We start from the raw sequence: 12,178 nt of genomic DNA, 5'->3' as shown, positions 1-12,178 counted from the left end.
AGCCGAGAGCATCCAGTAGAACATTCAAGAAAATGTCCAACATTTGCTCATCTTTAAATGGGCCCATTTCTTGGTGCAACAACATTGGGCACTTTTATGGTCAGAAGTAGAACTCAAATTTTGACCGTTTCCTTGCCAAGTACCATTGACTAGTGCCAATTGCTTGGGAGTGGGCATAGAGTTAAAGAACAAGGGGGCACAATCTGAGCTTAGTTGGCGGAAAGATCAGAAGCAACGTGAGAAAATATGATTTGACCAGAAGAATAGTAGATGCTTGGAACAAACTTCCAGCAGACGCGGTTGATAAATCCACAGTCACTGAATGTAAACATGCCTGGGATAAACATAGATCCATCCTCAGATAAAATAGAGGAAATAATATAAGGGCCGACTAGATGGACCAGGAGGTCTTTTTCTGCCGTCAATCTTCTATGTTTCTATGTTTAAATTATAGGCGAATTTGGCTTTTCCTGTGTTCTATCATGTAATTTTTAAAGCTCCTGGGAGATTTCATGCTATGCATGAGTCAGAATAGCTGATGACCATCTGTAACACCTGCTGCAAGTTTGCAAAGATGCTGCTAATTTGAATCAGGTGCGCAAAGCCCACCAGGTGCATGAAGCCTTCCCTTGGGAACAGCTTCCCCCTCCCCAGGGCACATCAGTGGTGGGAGGCAGCCAGGTGACTCTGTAAAGGGGTGCAGCTGTTTTAAGAACTTCCCAACAGGAGCTGCCTGTGTGTTTATGTGGAAAACGCAATTTGCTCTTGACTTTGAGTCCCTGCCCAGCCTCTCTGCTGCTCCATGGAGGAAATGTTCACCTGATGCGCCAGTTGTGGCCCTATTTGGACAGGGAGCCTCTACTCACGGTCGCTCCTGCCCACATCACCTCGAGGTTCGACTACTGCAATGCTCTCTACATGGGGCTGCCTTTGAAGAACATTTGGAGACTTCAGGTACTGCAAAATGCAGCCGTGCGAGCAATCATGGGCCTTCCAAGATAGGCCCATATCTCACCATCACTCCATGAGCTACATTGGCTGCCGATTGGTCTCCAAACGCAATTCAAAGTGCTGATTATGACCTATAAAGCCTACATGGCTTAGGACCAGATAGAAACATAGAAACATAGATTGACGCCAGAAAAAGACGTCCTGGTCCATCTAGTCTGCCCTGTATTTTATCTTAGGATGGATATGGAACTCAATCTGTATAATCTGGAGGAAAGAAGGAAAAGGAGAGACATGACTGAAACATTTAAATATTTGAAAAGGTTAAATAAGGTTCAGGAGGGAAGTGTTTTTAATAGGAAAGTGAACACAAGAACAAGGGGACACAATCTGAAGTTAGTTGGGGGAAAGATCAAAAGCAACATGAGAAAATATTATTTTACTGAAAGAGTAGTAGATCTTTGGAACAAACTTCCAGCAGACGTGGTTGGTAAATCCACAGTAACTGAATTTAAACATGCCTGGGATAAACATATATCCATCCTAAGATAAAATACAGGAAATAGTATAAGGGCAGACTAGATGGACCATGAGGTCTTTTTCTGCCATCAGTCTTCTATGTTTCTATATGTTTATCCCAGGCATGTTTAAATTCAGTGACTGTGGATTTACCAACCCACGTCTGCTGGAGGTTTGTTCCAAGCATCTACTACTCTTTCGGTAAAATAATATTTTCTCACGTTGCTTCTGATCTTTCCCTCAACTCCTGACAATTCAAATAATGTATATCTCAAGTTTCGCGTTCGTACCATTACTGTAGGCTGAGAAAAATGTGGTGCATTGCTTTCTGGGTGACTCTCGTATCATTGAAGGGAAGTAAGAGATGAAAGCATGGATTTGGCCTTGTCTCTTTGGCAGCTAAGCCTGTGGGGCTTCAGCCAGAGCAAGGAACAGTTTGCTGCTTCTATAAGCTGCACACCATGAGCTATTGAGAAGAGGGAAGATTAATGAAGAGAATGCGGGACAACTGTGTAGGTGGCTGTTTGTTGTGAGACATTATTAAGAAATTAGAAAGCCAAGAGTTTTGCAGGATATACAGATTGTAAAGCAAAGCCAAGAACTCTGCGGCAGTAGGTATTTTTTTTTTTCCTGAGGAGGAGTTGAGGAAGAAGGAAGCCTGCAATTAAAAACCTTCAGACGGATTCGAAGACTTGGTTTGGCTCCATGGATGGTGATTCAATCCATCTGCAGTCGTTATGATTGAAAGGTTCCCTTGGCTGCAGACCTACGGATTGGAATCCCTCCACTGAAGTATTTTGTTTGACTGGCTTCCTGAGGGTTTGACCCTTTTTACTGCCACATTGTGGGCGTGGCTTATTGGGTGGGTGTGGCTTGATGGTCATGTGACAGGGGTAGGAGTGGCTTGCCAGCCATGTGACCAGGTGGGAGTGGCTTGACAATCATGTGACCAAGGTGGCTTAAAAGGTCATGTGACTGGCTTAAAAGTGGCCAACTTTTACACAATTTCCCTCTCTATTTGCTATTGCTGAACATCCAAAATATATTATTTATTTTATTTTATTTTATTTTTTGTCCAATACACAATAATACACAATGAGGGTTATAGAGGATATAATTAGGTAGAATGTATTAAAGGGGGAATAGAGGAGAAAATAGGCCCCACAAAGGCTTCTCCCCACCTTTTCTGCCCCTATTTACTCCCAGGAGATTCCTAGAGAGGCCCCACGGAGGTTTCCCCCTGTCTTTTCCAGCCCTGTTTCCTCCCAGGAGATTCCTAGAGAGGCCCCATGGAGGCTTCTTCCTCCTTTTTCTGGTTACAGTTTCGGAGGCTTGGGTTTGTAAGTGGAAAATGGTTCTTGAGAAGAGGCAAAAAAATCTTAAGCACCCGGTTCTTATCTAGAAAAGTTCCTAGGTAGAGGTGTTTGTAGGTAGAGGTACCACTGTAGTTTCATAAAGAAAGATTGCTGGAATTGGGAATGTCAAGTTTAAAGAACAGAAGGACTAGGGGTGACATCATAGAAGTACTCCAGTATCTGAGTTAAAAAGAGCTTTAGATAAAATTTTGGTACATCCCATTTGGATTTTTTAAAAAAGTCATCCTGACTTTTTTCAGGATCTGGAAATTCTGGCTACATGAGACAATAATAAGAGTTTTGTGTTCCAATGATTTGCAATTGGCTTTGTGGGGCCATAGAAAAGTTAAACAGTCCCAAATTTGACACGTTTGCATCGAACAAGGTCTGAATTATTTATTTCATAGCAGCTGTGCAAACTGCAACATGTCTTTAAAAAAACCCAGAGAGAGCAAGGGACAGAGAGCAGAAGACCGACAACTCTAGAGGATTTGTAATAGACCCATTATATCGCAACTTAGTCAAAGATCTTGGAGTGAATGGATCAGATGAAATATTTTGCCTATAAAGAAAACCACAACCTCATTTTTCTGGGTCTGCAATTATTATCAGTGTTGTACATTTCACTGTTCTAAAGAGTCTTGATATTAAAAAGAGAAATATGGATATTTAAATGACAATAGTTTTAATAATTTTTCTTCTTTGTATGTAAGAGAGGCAAGAAAGCTTAAGTGGTATACTATGTCCCAAGAATTCAGAATATATCAAGATATTACACCAACACGTGTTACACCAACACTCCGCAGTCTGCATTGGTTGCCGATCAATTTCCGGTCACAATTCAAAGTGTTGGTTATGACCTATAAAGCCCTTCATGGCATCGGACCAGAATATCTCCGGGACCGCCTTCTGTCGCACAAATCCCAGCGACTGGTTAGGTCCCACAGAGTTGGCCTTCTCCGGGTCCCGTCGACTAAACAATGTCGTTTGGCGGGCCCCAGGAGAAGAGCCTTCTCTGTGGCCACCCCGACCCTCTGGAACCAGCTCCCCCTGGAGATTAGAACTGCCTCCACCCTCCTTGCCTTTCGTAAAGTTCTTAAGACCTATCTCTGCCGTCAGGCATGGGGGAACTGAGACATCTCCCCTGGGCCTATACAGTTTATACATGGTATGTTTGTGTGAATGTTTGCTTTTAATAATGGGTTTTTTAGTGTTTTTAAATTATTAGATTTGTTCTTACATTGTTCTTGTTATTGTTGTGAGCCGCCCTGAGTCTACGGAGAGGGGCGGCATACAAATCTAATAAATAATAATAATAATAAAATAATAATAATTAATGATGGTTAAATGGGATGAGTTAGGATCTCAGTTGTCCAATTTCCAAGTATGCTATCTCCTCAAGCATATTCCCATTTATTTCCTTCTTTCTATTATAAAATCACAGTCAAATATTTCTTCTCCCCCCTCCTAGTGATGTTTACACTTTTCCCTGTAAATGTCTTTAAACTCCCCCAGAAAATCTATTGTACATTTGAAGAAATGTATATTCTGAACAACCCAAAAACACACACCAATACACAGCCTCAAGTTGTGAAAAGTGATGGAACCATTTCCCATTACTGAGAAAAACCGTGTACATTTTGCCTTCTACATGACGGGTAATGAGTTTTTAAATTCATTTCTTGCTTCTTGTTCTTTTAATATTTTTATTGTGCTGTTATACTGCTGGAATACTAAGGGGGTTTAGCTGCCCTTCTCAATAACTCTAAGGAGAAATGCCTGGTTCTTCTAGGAAAAATAAAACAAAGTCTTTTATCAAGCAAGATGTAAATGTTACTAAAGGATTCAGAAGTGGATTTGGAATACTCCTAAAGAAACAGAAAACTTTTCTTGTTTGGAAACAGATTGAGCCACCACTTTGCAATAAACACAAGAACAATAAGCACCTCTGTAACTGTCTGGTTTGGTTCTGCAACCCAACAAGACCGACAGAGACTTCAGAAGATAATCAGATAATCCATTGAGGACCTGGATACTGCACAAGTCAAAAAGAGGGCTGTGAAAATATTTACTGACCCCTCGCATCCTGGACATAAACTGTTTTAACTCTTACCCTCAAACATCGCTACAGAGCACTGCACACCAAGACAACTAGACACAAGAACAGTTTTTTCCCGAACTCCATCACTCTACTAAACAAATAATTTCCTCAACACTGTCAAACTTTTTACTAAGTCTGCACTTCTATTTCTACTAGTTTTTTCTCATCATTCCTATCACCCATTTCCTTCCACTTTGGACTGTATGACTGTAACTTGTTGCTTGTATCCTGAAGAAGAATGGGAAAGAAAGAAAACAAGAAAGAAAGAGGAGGAAAGAAAGGAGGGAAAGAAAGAATGGAAAGAGAAAGAGAGAGAGAAAGAGAAAGAAGAAAAAGAAAATGAATGCATTTTCTTTAGGACCCAGGTGAAGGAGGAAAGGAAACAAAGAAAAAATAAAAAAGGAGGAAAAGAAAGAAAGGAAAGAAAGAGAGAAATAGAAGGAAGGAAGGAGAAAGAAAGAAAAGAGGAGAAGAAAATGAATGCATTTAGATCCCGCTGAAGGAGAATGGAAAAGAAAGAAAGAAAAGAAGGAAGGAAGGAAAGAAGAGAAAGGAAGAAGGAGGGAAAGAAAAAAAGAGAGAGAAAGAGGAAGGAAGGAGATAGAGAGAGAAAGAAGGAAAAGAAAATGAATATATTTGCTTTATGATACAGCTGAAGGAGAATGGAAAAGAAGGAAGGAAAGAAAGAAAGAAAGAAAGAGAAAGAGGAGAAAAGGAAGAGAGACAGAGAGAAAGAAAGAGAGGAAAGAAAATGAATGCATTTGCTTTATAGTTTAGCTGGAGGAAAATCCAGAGAAAGAAGAAAGAAAGAAAGGAAGAAAGAAGGAAGGAAAGAAAGAAAGAAAAAAAGAAAAAGAAAGAAAGAAAAAGAAAGAAAGAAAGAAAGAAAAAGAAAGAAAGAAAGAAAGAAGAAGAAAGAAAGAAAGAAGAAGAAAGAAAGAAAAAGAAGGAAAGAAAGAAAAAGAAAGAACGAAAGAAAAAAGAAAGAAAGAAAGAAAGAAGGAAGGAAGGAAAGAAGGAAGGAAAGAAAGAAAGAAAGAAAGAAAGAAAGAAGGAAAGAAATTGCCAGATAAACTTTAGGCCCAGGATTAATGTCTCCAGCTGATTCATCTCTTCTGCATTTGGTTCTGATCCTAACAGCAATGCTTTGCCATTTGCTGCAGCAGGACGATATTCTCCAGATAGTATGGATTGGTTGATCTTGCATTAGTTAAGATGAAATATCTTCCCTGCGGGTTACGCTGGAAGATTTCACACTCCTAATTGGGGGAGGAAGATCGGCAAGGAGTGTCACCTCTAACACAAGAACCTGAAACCAACCCTGACTTTGACAACTCGGAAAGTGTGAATCAGCAAAAGCCAGCACACCTTGTGGGTTTCACATTTCTGATGATACAAGCATTGACCTTGTTGTGATGCCTGGAATGGAACTGCTAGATTGGCTCCTCGGAGGCTAATCTTAACTATGGCACATTTTATATGGACATACACCTTTTATTGCAAGCCAAGGAACTTTTTTTTTCCAGCTGCTTATTCTTCTAAAGCAGTGTTTCTCAACCTTGGCGATTTGAAGATGGGTGGACTTCAACTCCCATAATTCCCCAGCCAGTGTTCTGCTCTTTATTTGTTTTGTCAAGTATATATTGATGGTATACAAAGATATAATAATATTCATATACATGATACTAGTAAAAAAGAAACATTAGGACAAGGGATAGAAGGCACACTGGTGCACTCATGCACGCCCCTGAGGAATCAGGAGAGGTCAACAGTGGACAGTCTAAGGGTAAAGTTTTGGGGGTTAGGAGATGATACTACAGAGTCTGGTAGTGAGTTCCATGCATCAACTACTTGGTTGTTAAAGTCGTATTTCCTGCAGTTGAGTTTAGAGAGGTTTACTTTAAGTTTATATCTGTTGTGTGCTCGTGTGTTGTTGTTGTTGATGCTGAAGTAGTCATTGACAGGAAGAACGTTGTAGCAGATTATTTTATGGGCTATGCTTAAATCATGTTTAAGGCGACGTAGTTCTAAGCTTTCTAAACCTAGAATTGTAAGTCTAGTTGCGTAGGGATGTTGTGAGTGGAGGAGTGGAGGGCTCTTCTGTTAAAGTATCTCTAGACATTTTCTATGTCTGAAATGCGGTGTGGGTTCCAGACAGATGAGCTGTACTCAAGGTTGTATTCAAGCTGGATTCACTTTGAGAAAGCATTGTGATAGCCAGGAATCAAATAAATGTGGAAGGTCATTTACTTTACATCCTTCTCGAATGGGCAGATAATCTGATTTCTCAAAGACAATTTAATATTCCCATATGATTTCAGGGGCTAAGACCCACGCTCGCTGTCACACACAGCAGCTCCAGCATTTAACGGATCTTCATCAAATATCCTTGAACTGTTTCCTATATTGACATAATAGAATAGTCATCTGGCTTGATATATTAACTGCCTTGCTCTTCCCAGCCCACTTAATCAATTCACTTGGATCTGTTGACAGCTTTCATAAAGGAAACATACTTTCTTTGCCCCCATAAAAGAGCAGGAGAAAAGCTCCCAGTCATGGATCTGATGAAAAATCCCAGTCTTGATTTATATATTCATGATGAGAAAGGAACATTTATAAGGATTTTAGTAAATCAAGTCTATTTTTCTTGCTGACTGAAAATTAATAAGAGCTCCAATTCATAATGCATATCTGCACAGGCCTGGAATAGAATGAAGAAAACGGCTCCCATTATCAAGATAAAATAAGACTCAACTGGCTGATATCTAAAGGCTGGAACTATTTTGGTTTTGGCAGCAAAATCTCTTGAATTAGCACTTCGACTGGATCAAGAAGATTCTCTTCTCACTAGACAGATGTTACTGTTCCTTACAAGGATCCACGTCCTTCTTCCCTCTGTAAAATGGAGCAGCTGTCTTTGCCAAAAATGAAAACATCCATAGCAATAGCCCTTAGACTTATATACTGCTTCATAGTGTCAGAATCAGCCTGCAATACTGCATTGTAACAACTGTGCCACTATCTCCTTCCTTCCTTCCTTCCTTCCTTCCTTCCTTCCTTCCTTCCTTCCTTCCTTCCGTCTTTCCTTTCTTGTGTTCTTCCTTTTTTGCGTCCTTCCTTCCTTCCTTCCTTCCTTCATAGAGACTTCCTTCCTTCCTTCATAGAGACTTCTATGTGGTGGCCCCACCTTCCTCGCCTTCCGTAAGTCTTAAGACTCATTTGTGTCACCAGGCTTGGGGCAATTAGACCTTAGGCCCACTGGCCAATGTTGTGAGTGGAGGTCTGAGTGTGTACGATTAATTTTTAAAGTATTAGGGATTTTAGGTTAGATATATAGCTAATTAATTGAATTTACCATTGTATTTTATTGATTTTTTAAATTATATGGTGTAAGCTGCCCCGAGTCTTCGTAGAGGGCTGGCATAGAAATCCAATTATTTATTTATTTATTTATTTATTTATTTATTTATCTATCTATCTATCTATCTATCTATCTATCTATCTATCTATCTATCTATCTATCTATCTATCTATCTATCTATTTATTTATTTAGTTAGTTAGTTAGTTAGTTAGTTAGTTAATCCAATACACAATAAGGGTTTTAGTGGGTATATATATATATATATATATATATATATATATATATATATATATGTAGATTGTTCTGAGTTCGGGTTTTGCCCTGTGTAATGTTTTGCATGTCTATGCGACGTTTCGGTGAAATCTCATTCACCATCTTCAGGCTGGAGTTCCAATCTTCGTGCTGTTGTAAATGAAATATTTGCAACTGACTTTTCTTCCTGGTATGTAGTGTGGGGGTGGAGATTTGCTTTGAATGTAGCAAATAGATTGGGTGACTATGCTTCAGTGATCTGATTGGTTGGTGTATCATAGTTATTAGAAGGAATGACATGAAGATTTTATGAAGATTTTATGAAGGCTGATTTCCAAATGTAAAATTCTAAAATCATAATAATTAAAAGGATTGACATGTTGATAATTATGAAGTGTTTATTTTGTTTAAGGCTGGTTTCCAAATCTCTGGCAGGCGGGAGGTATCATCCCTTTTATTTAAAGAAAAGGGTCTCTTTTCAATTTCGATAGCTTCTAGAGAGATTCTTTTATATAAATTCTCTGTTTTGTGGAGTAATTTAGTTTTTTCAAAGTCAATTTCGTGCCCTGTTTTTTTAATGTGCTGGACAAGGGATGAGGTCTTTTCTTGTTTTTTGACTGCATTCACATGTTCTGCTATGCGTTGGCTCACTCTTCGGTTAGTTTGTCCAATGTATGTGGCTGCACATGTTTTGCAAGGGATTTCATAGATTCCTTGGTATTCCAATTGGATTTTATCTTTGGGGCTCCTTAGGATATTAGATATTTTTTGGTTGGTGCAAAATGAGGTTTTGATGTTATGTTTGTGTAGAATTTTACTAATTTTATCCGTGGTGCCTTTGATGTAAGGAAGGATGGTGGTGCCATTGTCCTGTTCTTGATCTTGTTTTTTGGGGGGTGTCTCTTTATTGATTAGGTTTGTTATTGTTTTCTCTTTGAATCCATTAGAAATTAGTACATCTTTGAGTTTGTCCAATTCAGTTTTTAGGTGCTCATGGTCAGCTAAGCGTTTGGTTCTGGTGATGAGAGTTTTGGCCACTGAGGTGATTTGTGCGGGGTGGTGGTGTGAGTGTGCATTTAGATAACGGTTGGTATGGGTTTTCTTTTGGTAGATAGTATGTCCTAGGCTGCCATTGGGTTTTTTATAGTCAAAAAACAAGAAAAGACCTCATCCCTTGTCCAGCACATTAAAAAAACAGGGCACGAAATTGACTTTGAAAAAACTAAATTACTCCACAAAACAGAGAATTTATATAAAAGAATCTCTCTAGAAGCTATCGAAATTGAAAAGAGACCCTTTTCTTTAAATAAAAGGGATGATACCTCCCGCCTGCCAGAGATTTGGAAACCAGCCTTAAACAAAATAAACACTTCATAATTATCAACATGTCAATCTTTTTAATTATTATGATTTTAGAATTTTACATTTGGAAATCAGCCTTCATAAAATCTTCATAAAATCTTCATGTCATTCCTTCTAATAACTATGATACACCAACCAATCAGATCACTGAAGCATAGTCACCCAATCTATTTGCTACATTCAAAGCAAATCTCCACCCCCACACTACATACCAGGAAGAAAAGTCAGTTGCAAATATTTCATTTACAACAGCACGAAGATTGGAACTCCAGCCTGAAGATGGTGAATGAGATTTCACCGAAACGTCGCATAGACATGCAAAACATTACACAGGGCAAAACCCGAACTCAGAACAATCTACATACATATACCCGTGAAAATTTACGAAAACAAATATCTTACCTCTACGGGGAGGACACTTTCCTACTGACTAGAGCCTATGAAAAGCTTGAAGTCAGAAGAGCCTCCATCTTATGTGATCTCACATTCCTACGCAACTGCAGGGACAAAAAAATAATTCCCAAATACTTCCAACTAAAATTCCACCCAAGAACCCCAACCATAGAGAGGATCCTAAAAAGAACTGAATTAGCCCTAATCAGAAATGAACTCCACAAAAAAAGATTCATTCTTAATGAAATCAACAAAAGTCTACTCTCTCTTCACCTTAAAATCAGTAACCAAATACACCCTTTACTCTGGGATAAATTCAAACAAATATCAATCTGGAGGGCAGAAACAGAAACCCAATACAAAACAGACACACATAATAAGAAACTCCAAATACTAGAGGTACAGCAAAAACCCAGCCCTCCACAACAACTTATGACCAAAACAGTACATAACATATCAGACAGGATACTCACCACTACAGAAACCAATATTCTTTCAAAAGGATTTAATTTTGCAATAACTCCAAGACAAATACCAACTGAAAACATCATATGTGGAATTGAAACAACTTTAAATAAAATCAACCCAGATACTGCTAACAAAATCAGACTCAAAGTCACTAATATTCTCTGTTCTAGCAAACCTCCTAAAAGCAACATACAGCAGGAAGAAAGAGAGGCACTTATCAATCTAAAGAAAAACCAGGATATAATAATCCTCCCAGCTGATAAAGGAAACTCCACTATAGTAATGAACACAGCAGAATACAAAGAAAAAATGACAAATCTACTACAAAACCCTGCCTACAAACTCCTAAGCACAGATCCTACCACCTACCTGGAAAAAACCACCAAATCTAAAATCAAGGCCTCTCCCATCAGCGAAGAAATCCAGCAAAAAATCATCCCCAGAGAAAAATCTTCCATATGTCCAAAACTCTATGGCCTTCCAAAAATACACAAAGAAGGAATACCTCTCAGGCCAATAGTCAGTTCTATAGGCTCCCCTCTACAAAACCTTGCCAAATTTTTAGCCAAATACCTTCAACCATATACAGAAACTATTACCTCATATGTTCAAAATTCATTCCACTTTATACAAATAATTAAAAAACAAATCCTACAACCCGATGACCTACTTGTAAGTTTCGATGTCGTGTCCCTGTTCACACAAATACCTATTAAAGAAGCCTTGACAGCTATCCAAGACAAACACAAACCCCCCAAATATATCCTAGACCTTACCAACCACTGCCTGACCAATACATACTTCATCTATAATGAACAAAGATATAAACAGATAGAGGGAGCCCCCATGGGATCACCTCTATCACCTGTCATAGCCAACCTCTATATGGAATATTTCGAAAATAATGCTTTAGAGCAAGCCAAATACAAACCCAAACTTTGGCTGAGATATGTTGATGATACCTTTGTAATTTGGCCACATGGTAAAGAAAAACTAGACAATTTCCTCACACATCTCAACAGCCTACACCCCAAAATACAGTTTACTATGGAAACAGAAATCAATGATCAACTTCCCTTTCTAGATGTACTGGTCTATAAAAAACCCAATGGCAGCCTAGGACATACTATCTACCAAAAGAAAACCCATACCAACCGTTATCTAAATGCACACTCACACCACCACCCCGCACAAATCACCTCAGTGGCCAAAACTCTCATCACCAGAACCAAACGCTTAGCTGACCATGAGCACCTAAAAACTGAATTGGACAAACTCAAAGATGTACTAATTTCTAATGGATTCAAAGAGAAAACAATAACAAACCTAATCAATAAAGAGACACCCCCCAAAAAACAAGATCAAGAACAGGACAATGGCACCACCATCCTTCCTTACATCAAAGGCACCACGGA

Source organism: Erythrolamprus reginae, unplaced genomic scaffold (genome assembly GCF_031021105.1).
Source record: "Erythrolamprus reginae isolate rEryReg1 unplaced genomic scaffold, rEryReg1.hap1 scaffold_266, whole genome shotgun sequence".
Lineage (NCBI taxonomy): Eukaryota > Metazoa > Chordata > Lepidosauria > Squamata > Dipsadidae > Erythrolamprus > Erythrolamprus reginae.
The sequence above is the reverse complement of the archived record's forward strand: the minus strand, read 5'-3'. Positions refer to the sequence as shown.